Source organism: Somniosus microcephalus, chromosome 6 (assembly GCF_052327205.1).
Source record: "Somniosus microcephalus isolate GS21.2 chromosome 6, FLI_Smic_1.0, whole genome shotgun sequence".
Taxonomy (NCBI): Eukaryota; Metazoa; Chordata; class Chondrichthyes; order Squaliformes; family Somniosidae; genus Somniosus; species Somniosus microcephalus.
Genome location: NC_140992.1, coordinates 218,556,804 through 218,569,830, shown reverse-complemented (window position 1 = coordinate 218,569,830; position 13,027 = coordinate 218,556,804). Strand labels below are relative to the sequence as shown.

Genomic DNA, 13,027 nt, shown 5'->3' with positions numbered 1-13,027 from the left:
GATTCTCAGGAGGAACTGCCGTTCCCTCCTGAAAACACAAGAAACTATCCAAGAGCAAATCGATGACAATGCCGCAACTGAATCTTGTCACTCACCACCAGAACAATCTAACACAAACACACATACAGGCTCTCATGAAAACACATCAGACTTACCTGTGCTGAGAAGATCCACACGTGAAGTAAAAAAGCCTGATATAGTTTTCTTTGTGCTCAAAGATTAAGTCTAATAAAAGAATGAAAAGCTTAGAGTTCATAAAGTAAAGCTTTGAAAATGTGTTGACTGTTGTGAAGATGTTTATGTCGTTATGATTGATTGATATTGATTTTGTTTAACCTCTAAAGAAGGGGGGTGTAATGATCAGTAACATGTCATTCTAGAATGGTACACTAGCTGTATGTTTAGTAAGGGGCTACCCACAAGGCAGTAGTCAAGATGGATGCCTGTACACTAGTCCACATGGCTGAATAAATGACTAGCTCAAAGCTAGCTGTTCATAATGAAAACGTCTATTTATTTATGAACATAACACCACCCTGGACGATAAGCCCTTTGCGCCCCGTTAGTGTCCCCCTGGAGGCGCTAACGGCAGGTGCAAAGGAGCCGATATTCTAACCCAATGTATTTGCAAATCCTTTTATGCAGGGTTATTGTTTCCTGTTGCAGGGTCTTGGCCCAGGGTTGATCAGATGAAAGCACCCACTTTTTATTGGGTTGATGCAACCTGTGTTGCTGTTGCAGCCTGTCAGAATTCAGTGGGGCGGAACTTGTGGTCAGCAGTGAAGCAAAGATATTCACTGCTGGCCCCGAAGAAAGCTGCCCACAGAGACGAGACGTTTGCCTTTTCCGATGTGTAAGAGATTGCAGCACTCTATAATGGGGATCCCCTATTGCGATCTGCTGTGATGTCAACAAGCTGTCTAAGCAGCCAACCACAATGCCGAGTTCTTACAGATAGGGAAGCAGGAAATGAAAACCTGCTTTTATCCTGACTTTTAAAAAATGTTCCAGAGAGCTAAACAAAGATTGGGGCTCTCACTTGGGGATAAGGTAGAACCTAAAAGATTCATGAACAAAGTTTAAAAAAAAAATTCTTTTTAAAGTTTTTTAAAATTTGTAATTTTTATCATAATGGAGAAATTTGACACTCCACAAATTAAAATTCGTTTTTCAGGGTCATAAGGTTTGTTTAGCAGCCATATGCTGTTAGAACCCCAGTTACACCTACTCCAACAAGGCCTAACTTTTAGTGGGGTATTTAACAGCGATATTACCGCGGAAAAGCCCAAGTTTTCATCAGTTTCACTGATTGCCGGCTATGGGGGGTGGGGGCGGGGGTGCACAGCACAGCCAGTGTCGGAGCAGTGAATGACTGACTGCAACTTCAGGATTTCCAGGTTTAGATGCGCATGTGCTACATCCTGAAGTTGCAGTCAGTTTCAAAGGGGTAAGAACAGCGAACGCAGTTCGTTCGCCATTATTACCCACCACAAATTCCAGCCCATTATTTTTAAGCCTATAACTTGGCAACAATTTTTGGAAGACTTGACAAAATATCTTGGCGAGAGGAGAGTTGGGCTGTGGGAGCTTTATGGGATCTTGCCTAATTTGTCTCGGGATTTAAGTATGGTGTTAGATTAGGTCTTTGTCCTTTATTAGTCTCAGTTTCCTGATAAGTTAGTTGCACCTTTGTGGATATCACAAACCTATCCTTTTGTTAAAAAAGTGGAGTGTCGAAAAATCTGTACTTTGTCACAATGCAATTGGAGATGCAACAAAGTTAAAGAAAATTACAAACTTTTGAAAACTGGGCTTTTAATTTTTAGAGGGAGGGAGCTTTCATCCTTCTGTCAGGATAGATCTGAACACAGCTCCCATAAACAGAAGCAAGAATGCTGTTCTACTACATTGTTCACCTCGTCCTATTTTGGTTCCTTTTCAAAAATGTTAATGGCCTAACTCTGGTAGAAAAGCTGTTTAAATCCAAACTAATGAGCAACACTGATTTACCCTCTGCAGCTGCCTCATTGGTATTTACATATTCTGTCGCGCTTTTTATATCCCTGCTCACTGCTGTCATCACATATAACTATCTGTGACTCCATCTCTGAGATGGCGGTTTTGTTGTGTGCTTCCACTCATTGTAGACTTTGGTTTAGTGTTTGGATCACAAACAATTGCAAGAAACTGATTATTTTACAGCAATCTGACAAAGTACTCCCACTGGAGTTAACTGTAATCCAACATTACTTTATATCACTTGGCTTCCTTGAAAACTTTCACCTTGTATTTAAATTTCCATTTATTTAAAACAGCAGTAAAACATTTGCATACCAGTTCCAAATCAAATTGGTGTTGACACTTTTGACGTAAGACTAAAAAACAAGTCAATTCAAACCCTGCTAATAAGTAATAATGATGTTAGCCTGTATGAGAAAACGGCACAACTTGCTTAAAATATAATATTAATTTTAGGTATACGACTGACTGGGGAGAATCTGAGGCAAAAAGCAATTCTTCATATAGCAATAGTCTCTTTTCATCCCCTTGGGCGACTGCCTGACTTGCACCTCAGTACAGCAATTATGTGGTATAATGACTGCAATGCAAATAAGTGATGAGATTTTATTAAACCAAATGAGCAAATCAGCTGCACATTATTGCAATTTGATTGACAGTGACAAGTGTTGAGGAGTCACAGATGTGAATGCGATAGACCAGTGCTCCAAGGAAGGCTCTTGATAATGTTACTGTTGATAAAGTTACTCGGCAAATCTCCCTGAGAAAATAAAAGGGATGATGATGCATATTAATTCACGTCGTTAGCAACCTGACAAAATGTCATAGAAATGTTTCAATGTGCTATTTATTTTCAGACCTTATGATCATTATTTCTTCTGATCTTTGAAATCGCATATCACTGTTTCAGCTCCACCAAGACATTGCAGATGCATAGATAATAAAACTCACAGACAGCAAGTCATATCACATTTGGTGTTGCCTTCTCTTACAGGACCCTTGTGTGTTTCTCTACAAAGCGTAAATGATAAAAGCGTGTGTGCTGTTCTTACTGTTAATAAATGGTAATTAAAAGATAAACATGCTGGATTTTTACAATAGATTCTTTGTTTGTTAAATGCATTATGATTTATGACATTTAACATTTTCATTTTTATCTAGGGCTAGACAAGGGTAAATATTGTGCTGTTTTTAAAGCATTTCTTTTGAATTGTCAATTTATAATTTCAAAAATATAGATCAACAGTATAGTTAGTTGCTTTTCTCAAAGTCATTTGTCATGGGCCTAGAAAATACAGTGGGCAATATTTGTGAAACTGCTGTCACATTCTTTCTGCAAATTTGTTTCAAAGATGTTGACATTTATGAGGAGGCAGAGACATGATGAAGACATTTTTTTTAACCTTTTGTGAACTAAATGAAAGAACTAATGGGTTCAGTTTGTCTGAATGTGGCAGTGGTGTTGGTGAAGTTTGTAGCAGCACAATGTGGGTCCATTCATGCACCTTCATTTCTGGTTTGGACTGGTGCTAGCATATAATGAGGCACACTGTCTCCTCAATATATACCAATAGATCTCCTGTGACATTACTCATGGGTTATCCAGGACCTGGAGTATGATTTCTGATGTTTACCAAAGTCTCATTGCAACCTATATGGGAGAGAATTTCTCCTTTCATTATAATTGAAAAATTTACAGAAGCAATACATCACATGACTGATGTAGGTAAAAATATTACACACCTTACTGAAATGAAAATACAGGACTCACAGCTACGTTATTGGAAATACTATTTATATGGATAAGATGCAAGTAACTTTATTATTCTCCTCAAAATCTATTATTTTGTTATGTACATTATGTTTATTTTGCTGCATTTCCCATGGTGTAATGGAAGCAGTTTCTTAATATGCAAGTACTTTACTTATTTACTATAACTTTCATGATGCATCTCTCTCTCACACAGAATTTGCCTCTAGAAGCTGTAACTCCCTGTTCCTTTTCTCTCTGGTTATGACGTGAATTGGGGTTATCATGGTGGGCTCTGTGTATTATAGTTCCACAGGAGCAGGGTGAAAACTACAACCCACACAATGCATCTCTTGGTCGCACATAAAATTTGTCCACACCAGCTAGAAATGCCCAACACCTAAGGCCCAGGTGAAATTTCCAATCCAAACCCCAGGCCTCAGACAGAAGGGCAGGCTCTTGAAGGGGAAACTTCTTTCAGGCAATGAACTGAGCAATTTCATTGATAGTTTTAGAGATTTTTTAAAAACAATTGTTTAATTTATTTGTGTGTTCATTATTTCAGAAATATTATTGTTAGCTAAATACACTAACCTGAGAGAAGAGGGAACCATCAGACAAACTTTGTGTGAAGAGATTATTTCAGCAACTTGATGGTTGTAGTTACTGGTTCCAGATTGCTGGGCTTGAAAAAAATTGAGTCTTTTAATTGAATAGTTTTAAGGTGTGTCCTCACTGTAGATTAGAATCTTTCCTATCTGTTAAGGAAATAGAACTGTTTTTTGATTGCCTTGCACTTAATTATTGGGATAGTTGAGGCAATTAGTATGACTAACACAACAGATAGTGGTCATTGGAGCCAATCATGGTCTTTTGCCTGAGGGTTAAATGGGGCATGGAATTCTACTTTGACAAGGGCGCTGAATGAGCAGTAGTGGATCAGCTGCCCGTTACACACCCCGCCCGATATTCCTTTCCATTGAGCAGGTGATAGAGTGGGCGTGCGATCTATAACCCCCCCGCCCCATTTTGCGTCCCCGCAAAAGCTGAATTTCACCCTCATGATGCTTTTGAGATGTGACACTTCCAGCTATGATGTCTTTGAGCAGTGTGATGCTACAGCTGCACGCTAGCTGCAAAACATTTAATTATATAGATACATACTTAGCATCATTAGCTGTAACAAAGAGGCTTACTTTGTCACTTACTGTATTATGTTACAATAGTTAAGACTATGGTTAAAAAAACTAGATTAAACATTCAGTACCCCTTCATAAATATCCTTAATTACGTAAAAACAGATGAGTACAAACTGTAACCAAGGACTTAGGAATAGACCAGCAGATTGAAGTATGAACCAGGCCATTGATTCATATCATAGAATAGTACAGTACAGAAGGAGGCCATTTGGCCCACTGAGTCTGCGCCGGCTCTTTCGAAGAGCAATCCAGTTAGTCTCACTCCCCCGCTCTTTCCCCATATCTCTGCAATTTTTTCTCCTTTAATCATTTATCCAATTCCCTTTTGAAGGCTACTATTGAATCTGTATCCATCACCCTATCAGACAGATATCTTCAATGTTTTTAATTTCACTATCCTACCTGGCACTTCAAACAGTCATCCCTCTTTGGGCTTGAAGTGCTGCTGTGCAACTAATAGCACATGAATGATTAATGGTTAATGTTGAATAGATGTATATAAGATTTTTAAAAATTGCACAGAGACCTTAATCCATTTAAAATAAACAGGTCAAAAGCATTGCATGTGAGTGTTTAACAATCCATAGTATTCACAGTGTATTTTCAAGGCTTTGGGTGAAAAAGTTCTTCATGTCTGTTTAAAATGTACTTTTCACGAATATCAATGAGATCACCTTGAGCTCCTCTAGTTTTTCCTCATAATTCACCCCCTTTACACTTGGGATCAGTTTTGTGGCTTTTGTCTATACTCTTACCAATGCTTGTGGTGCAGTTACTGAAACTGAACACAGAGGTCTGACCATTGCATTGTAAAGCCTGAGTATAACTTCTTTAGGCGTGTATTGTGTCCTTGGTTTATATTCCAGAATTCTATTTCCCTTTTTAATGGCTTTGCCACATTATCCTCTCATTGAGAGTTACATGTCTTTTTTTCTCATAGTCTCCTACGCTAATTCAATTCCAGTTACTGCATACCTATGGCTCATACTTTTGACCAACGTGCAATATTTTGTATTTATTTGTATTATATTTGATTTGCCACATGGCCAATTGCAGAACCAATCTAAATTCATTTGCAAATCCTCATTCACTGCCACAGTACACACTCCACAGAACAATAATACTATTTAAACACACCTGACGAATGTTGAAGGAAACAGTAATGGAAAATTATTTCACTTTCACTGCAAACTGGAGGCCGCAGCCTGTCTCAATCTCTGGTCGAGAGAATAATTAAGGGGAAACTTTTGTGACCATCAATATCAGTAGCCACCTAGGACAGTATGCATCAAGTCAGTCATCACCACTAAACTATAGCTTAAAAACAGAAGATAAGTTCAAAATATGAATTATATATAGAGAGAGAGAGAGAGAGAGAGAAATAGAAATATATATTTTAAATAACAGCTTCCAGGGGTGCACTCAGGAATCTGATCTAATTTTTGGATTGTTCTGACAGTAAGAAATCACTCTCACCATTTATGTCATTAACTGAACTCTTCAGTTCAATTGAAGCTTTCTGACATTCTCTCAGATATTTTCTGTTTATGTTTCATTTAAGTAAAAGAAACTATTAAATATTGCCACACATGACATTGTGAGCTCTTATTTTAAATTCCAAATCTCTGATTTCCAATGTATAAACTCAAAGGGAACCTGCTTTAAACTTAAATCTGGCATCTCCATGTTTCCCAGTTGAAGACTAATCATTCTGGGAGTACACCCATTTTCTTTTATATATTCTTTTCTAAAACAATACTTAACAAAAAAAATGTATAAGTATTACAGGATATAAAGAAAACAACATAGAGAGATGGTTGGTTAGGATTTTGCTAGCGATATTTTTTCAGACAGGTATTACAGTGTACAGACACATGAACTGCCTCTCTATTTGCAGTATATGCTGAAGGAAATGGAAAATTGTAATACTGTATTATTCTTGGATGTGGTGTGGAAATGCTACTGTAGTATCACAGGACAGAAACTAGGTCAGCTCAGAAAATCAAGCTACAATTACTTGGCTTTAACCCAGTCCTGACTAACAATTTGAAACTTGAACCAGAAGCATGATGAGTCCAAAGATATAAGGACTGCACTTTTAATGTGAAAGTATGCCTGGAACTTGCTGACCAATGCAGGTTGTACTTGTGGTGCTTAAAAGGTATGTTCAAACAGTTTCTTTTCATGCGTGGAACTTCAGTCCACGTGCAATAACCAGGACCCAGCTGCGAGGAGGATCTGTGGTAAAAAGAGGTAAATGGCTGTATGAAAGAAGTACTCTGATCTACACTACCAATCTGTTGCTCAGTGCCCTGGAGGGAAGTCTGCCTCATGGTGGGTTTATCTTTTTGCTAAAGCCCCTCACATGACAACCTGGTTGAAGCAATTGATAACATGTCACACTAGTATTGGATCTGGATGTCTCAATCATCAAGGTGGCTGGCATATCGCAACCTGTCCTATGTAGGTCCTTCCAGCATGGTGATGGTAGATGACAGCCATATAGCTGAAACGCTGATATTTGGCATGACATGTGCTGGAACATTTATCTCGGGGTTGGGTATGAGATTACACACGTATATATCCAATGTTTGTTGCCTACCATCATAGCATTGCAGAGAAACAAACAATTGCTACTGAAGCTCTGCAACTCTAATCACCATCCAGCTGGGTACAGAGTGTGTTCATGTTATGGTCAAGTCAATGGTAACAATGCAGTCACACATTGTATGGTAAGCTATGTTGCTCACTATGCCATTCATTAGGAGTTTCAGGTATCTGCTGTCTACCCAGCAAGGTCTCAAACCCATGCTTGTCAGTTGTCTAATGATGAACTAGTGTCTGTCCTCCCTGGGGATGGCGGGGGGGGGCATTCAGCCGCTCTAGCATGTTCCGCCATTCAGTAGAATCATGGCTATCTGTACCTCAGCTCTATTTACTCACCTTTTCACCATATCCTTTGATACTTATACTTAACAAAGATCTATCGATCTGAGTACTGAAAATTTCAATTGACCTTGCACCCACAGGCTTTTGGGGGAAGAGTTCCATATTTCCACTACTCTTTATGTGAAAAAATGCTTCCTGATTTCATTCCTAAGTGGCCGAGCTCTAATTTTAAGGTTATGCCCACTTGTTCTGGATTCTTCCACCAGAGGAAATAGTTTCTCTGTATCTACCCTATCAAATCCTTTTGTCATTTTAAATACCTTGATTCGATAACCCCTCTACTTTCTCAACTCAAGGGAATACAGTACAAACCAAGTTTATGCAACCTGTCTTATAATTTAACCCTTTAAGCTCTGGTAGCATTCATGCAAATCTACACTCACCCCCTTCAAGTCCAGTAGATCTTTCCTGAGGTTTGGTGCCCAAAACTGAACACAATCCTCCAGATGGGGTCTAACCAAATCTCTGTGCAACTGAAGCATCGTGTACTTACTTTTGAATTCCAACCATCTTGAGATAAAGGCCAACATTCCACTCGCTTTTTCATTGCAGTTTGTACTTCCCCACAAGTGACCAGCGTGAGGATGAAGTGGATGAAACCTATGATCAAATAGCAGAAATGATAGATGCCGAAAAAAATAAATGACTATTATTGACATGGGAGACTGGAACAGCATCGATGGAGAAGACAAGGATGAGCGTGTGATTGGTAGCTATGGATTAGGTTGTAGAAATAGAAGAGGAAAGAAGTTGGTTGAGTTTGTAAAAGAAGGGAGCTAATGGTTTAAACACCACAGAAGCAGCAGGTATAGATGAAAAAAACCTGGAGACACAGCTTGATGAAACTTAGGGCGCGATCTTGCCAGCTCTGGGGAGGCGGGTCTGCCGGGAAAATGGCAGAATCTGGGGGCGGGTGCCCATCCTGCCCCCAACCCGCCTCCGTGCCATCTTCCCAGGAGGCGGGTACCCATCCCGTGCTGGGTTCCGTCTCCTGGAGGCGGGAAGGGGATTACAGCCACTTAACTGCCTGTTAACAGGTAGTTAACAGGCAGATAAGAGGATTATCCCCATTTTACCCACACAAGTGCAGGCTTCCCAAAGGCTATGAACCCTGCCAGGGTCACCGAGGCCAGCAGTGGGTCTGTGGGGGTCGGAGAGGTGCAAAATTGCATTGTGAAGGTAAGTGATGGGTGCAAGTGTGGAGATGGTAAGTATGTGAGGTGAGTGTAAAGTGATAGAAAATGTTTACTTACCTTTGTTTCTTTCTGCAGGCTTCAATCGTTGGGGATGCAGAGAGTCTCGCATCTCACTGGCAGAGATGACAGAATGGCTGCTGCATTCTCCAATGCAACAACCATCTAATTTCTGCTAAAGAAAGAGGTTTGATGAGTCTTGAATTCATCAAACTACAGAGAATGTCAGTGTTTGACAGCTTCACAGAGCTGTCAAACGATGACAATTCATCTGTCAAAATTTTTTGACAGATGAAACGTCATACGCTGACATTCTTTGTAACCGGCTTTCCCTTAATTGGCCTGCTAAGCCCGCTGGGCAGGCTTAACAAGGTCAATCAAGGGAAAATAGTGTGGGTTGGCCAGAAGTCGATGGAGGTGGGATTAAAACCCGACAAGTGGGAGTCCCGCCTCCAAAAGCTCCCCATTGGCAAATTCCAGCCCATAGATACCGCAATAGTGTAAAGAATGGTCATACTGGCACAGATGCCGATTCAAACCACAACTTGGTTGTGATGGAAGTTTCTTTGAAGTTGAAGATAATAAAGAAGGGTACATATAGGAGAAAGTAGAGCTTGGAAGATCTGAAAGGTGAAGGCGGTTTAAGGTTTAGAAAAGAGACTGATATCAAATTGAAGGAAAAGTAGGAAAATAAAATACAACAACAACTTGCATTTATTTGGCGCCTTTAAAATAGTAACACATCCCAAAGCACTTCACGGGAATGTAATCAGTCAAAAATTTACACCGAGCCAAAGAAGGAAGGCATTATGACAACGGATCAAAGGCTTGATCAAAGAGTTAGGTTTTAAAGAGCATCTTAAAAGGAGGAGAGGTGGAGAGGCAGTGAGATTTAGGGAGAGAATGCCAGATATTAGGGCCGAGACTGCTGAAGATACGACCGCCGATGGTGGGTCGAAGGAAGGGGGGAATGCACAAGAGGCCAGAAAGAGGCCAGTTGAAAATATCAACTGAGAGTGTAAACGAGAGATGATGTAGGGTGAAAGAAGCAATCAGGGAAAGTACCAAGCAAACTATGGGTATGGTAAAGGAAAAAATGTGGGTTAGTTATCAATGAAATGCTGGCTAAAATGGATGAAGGAAGCAAATGAAAAAGTGAGCATGGAGGAGGGGAAAAAACAGACAGGAAATTGAACAATGAGTGATGTTGTTTCTCTCATTCGCTGAACTCTCTCTGACCAACCAATTTTACTCAATAAACTGGTCTGTGACGGCCTCTTTGTCGGGTTCGGCGAGATTTTCGGAATGCCCATGCATGAGAGACTGATAAGGCAAGAGAAATCTGTCTGAAGGGATTATGTGAGGGGTTGGATAGGAGAAACAGAGCTGATTTGTTCTATGTGAAAGTAAGGCGAATGGGTGATTTAAACAGCCAAGGAATTAGAGTTAAAGCAATCAAAAATAAAGGTGGACAACTATTGACTGGCCCAATCGAAGTAAGAAAGAGATGGCAAGAATATGTTAAAGAACTGGCTGTGGCTGCCAGAGAGGAAAAGCCAGTTGACATTGAAATAGGGAAGAGGAAGTGGAAGTTGATTGTATGAGCCCTGAAGTGTGAAATGAGGGTTGCAATAAGTGAGCTCAAGAATGAAAAAGTCACAGACATTGATGAGATTCCAGCAGAATTAATTAAAAACATGGACAATGAGGAGCTATGTACTTAAAAGGGGTATGGCCAAATGATTTCATGAAAATAATCATGATACGTCGGGAAAGAAGCTAAACACTAGCAAATGTGGCGAGTTTCGTACCATCACTTTGATTCCACATACCTCAAAGATTATACTCAGATTACTTACAAGAGGTTAAAAGCAAAAGCAGAACAGTGCCTTGGTAAAGATTAATTCGGGTTTCACAGAGGATGTGGAATGAGAGAGGAAATAGGGATAATGAGAGTTCTGCGCAAGAGTATTAAAAAAAAGAAAGACTTGTATTTATATAGCACCTGTCATGACCTCAGGACATCCCAAAGTGCTTTACAGGCAATTAAGTGCTTTTGAAGTGTAGTCGCTGTTGTAATGTAGGAAACAAGGCAGCCAATTTGTGCATACGGCCTTTCAAGCCTGCTCCACCATTCAATAAGCTCATGGCTGGTCTTCGACCTCAACTCCACTTTCCCGCCCTATCCCCATATCCCTTGATTCTCTTAGTGGCCAAAAATCTATCGATCCCTGTCTTGAATATACTCAACGACTGAGCATTCCCAGCCCTCTGGGGTAGAGAATTCCAAAGATTCACAACCCTCTGAGTGAAGAAATTTCACCTCATCTCAGTCCTGAATGGCCGGCCCCTTATCCTGAGACTGTGACCCCTAGTTCTAGAATCTCCAGCTAGAGGAAACAGCCCCTTAGCATCTACCCTGTCAAGCCCTCTAAGAATTTCATATGTTTCAATGAGATCACCTCTCATTCTTCTAAACTCCAGCAAATTTAGGCCCATTCTACCCAATCTCTCCTCATAGGAAAACCCTCTCGTCCAGGAATCAACCTAGTGAACCTCCATTGCACCCCTTTTAAGGCAAGTATATCCTTCCGTGGGTAAGAAAAACAAAACTATACACAGTTCCCCAGGTGTGACCTCATCAAGGCGCTATATAATTGTAGCTGGCTTAGGTTGGTCGAGCTGACCACAATACCAACTCCACATCACAATTTCTTTGCAGAAACAAAAATTAGACAGTAAAAGTAGATGTTTTCATTAAATTGGAAGAGTTGAACCAGTTTTCTGGTATTTGTTTTTAAAGTGGAGTCAGTAAGATACAAGTAGATTTAATTTTAAAAATACCTGAGGCTATGTATGATGTTCTTGCCAATATAGATGGCAGAATGTGCATAGAATGACTATATCTCAGTATTAGGTTTGGTATTGTTTAACTTCAGACTTCATATCTATATTAGTCTAGCTCAAAACATATTTCATTATCGGAGTAATACTTGCATACAAAAACAAGGTCTACTTCCCTGAAATAGTAAGCATAAGGCATTGTCTAATTGGAATATTAAAAAGTTATGTTTAGGTTTGTAATACAAATAAGAATGGTTAGTAACGACCACCCCTGCTCTTGTGTTTAATGTGCTGCCATTTTCATTCTCTGCCTGCCATTTTGTTGCATCTCATGACAGCAGCAGCCCATGAGATTTAACTTGTGGTACAAGTAATCTATTTGAATTACCATCTCCTGACTTTGCCTGTGGTTTTAGGAGACTGGCTCAAATTCAGGAATGTGTCAGAGCCAGGATTGCTTCACAGTTTTGGCAAACCCAATATTGTGCAAGAAGAAAGTAATTTCCTAATTATATGTTGCAAGACAAGGCATCCCTCTGGGTCATGTGTTATCAAAGCATATGGGAAATATCAAAAGTAAAGGAACAATTGTAAGCAGGTGAGGAAGTATGAGTCATTAAGATGTTAATTAATCAACCAGATTAGGCATTAAAAATCATTCAAAACATCTGTATTAGGACCCAAATGCAAAGTGTTTCATTTCTAAAAAAAAGCATCCCATCATTCACCTTTCACTCATGGGCATTGCTTGGAGTCTGCAACCCAGGATAAAAACTCACTTTACACAGGGCAAGCACTTTGGTTTATGTCACAATAAATGTTTTGCATAACTTATGCACTTAAATTTTCTCTTTTTCCCTTCTCCCTTTAATTTAGTAGAACAATCCTACATTGTGATATGTGTGCACTGGTAACACTCTCACCTTAGTTGGAAGTTTGTGCATTCAAGCCCCACTCCAGAACTTCAGCACATGATCTGAACTGAAACTTTAGTGCAATACTGAGGGAGTACTGCACTGTCAAAGGTGCAGCCTTTTGGATGATATGTTAAACTGAGGATCCATCTGCTTCTT

At 39.8% G+C, this 13,027-nt stretch overlaps 1 long non-coding RNA gene across 1 annotated transcript; it reads right to left on the bottom strand.

Annotated features, from left to right (window-relative positions):
- Nucleotides 1–2,555: 2,555 nt before the first annotated feature.
- Nucleotides 2,556–13,027, bottom strand: LOC147116462 (uncharacterized). The gene is made up of 3 exons (XR_015078603.1): nucleotides 12,878–13,027; nucleotides 8,411–8,517; nucleotides 2,556–2,779 (listed from the first exon to the last, which is right to left on the bottom strand). It is a non-coding gene; the product is annotated as an uncharacterized LOC147116462 (long non-coding RNA).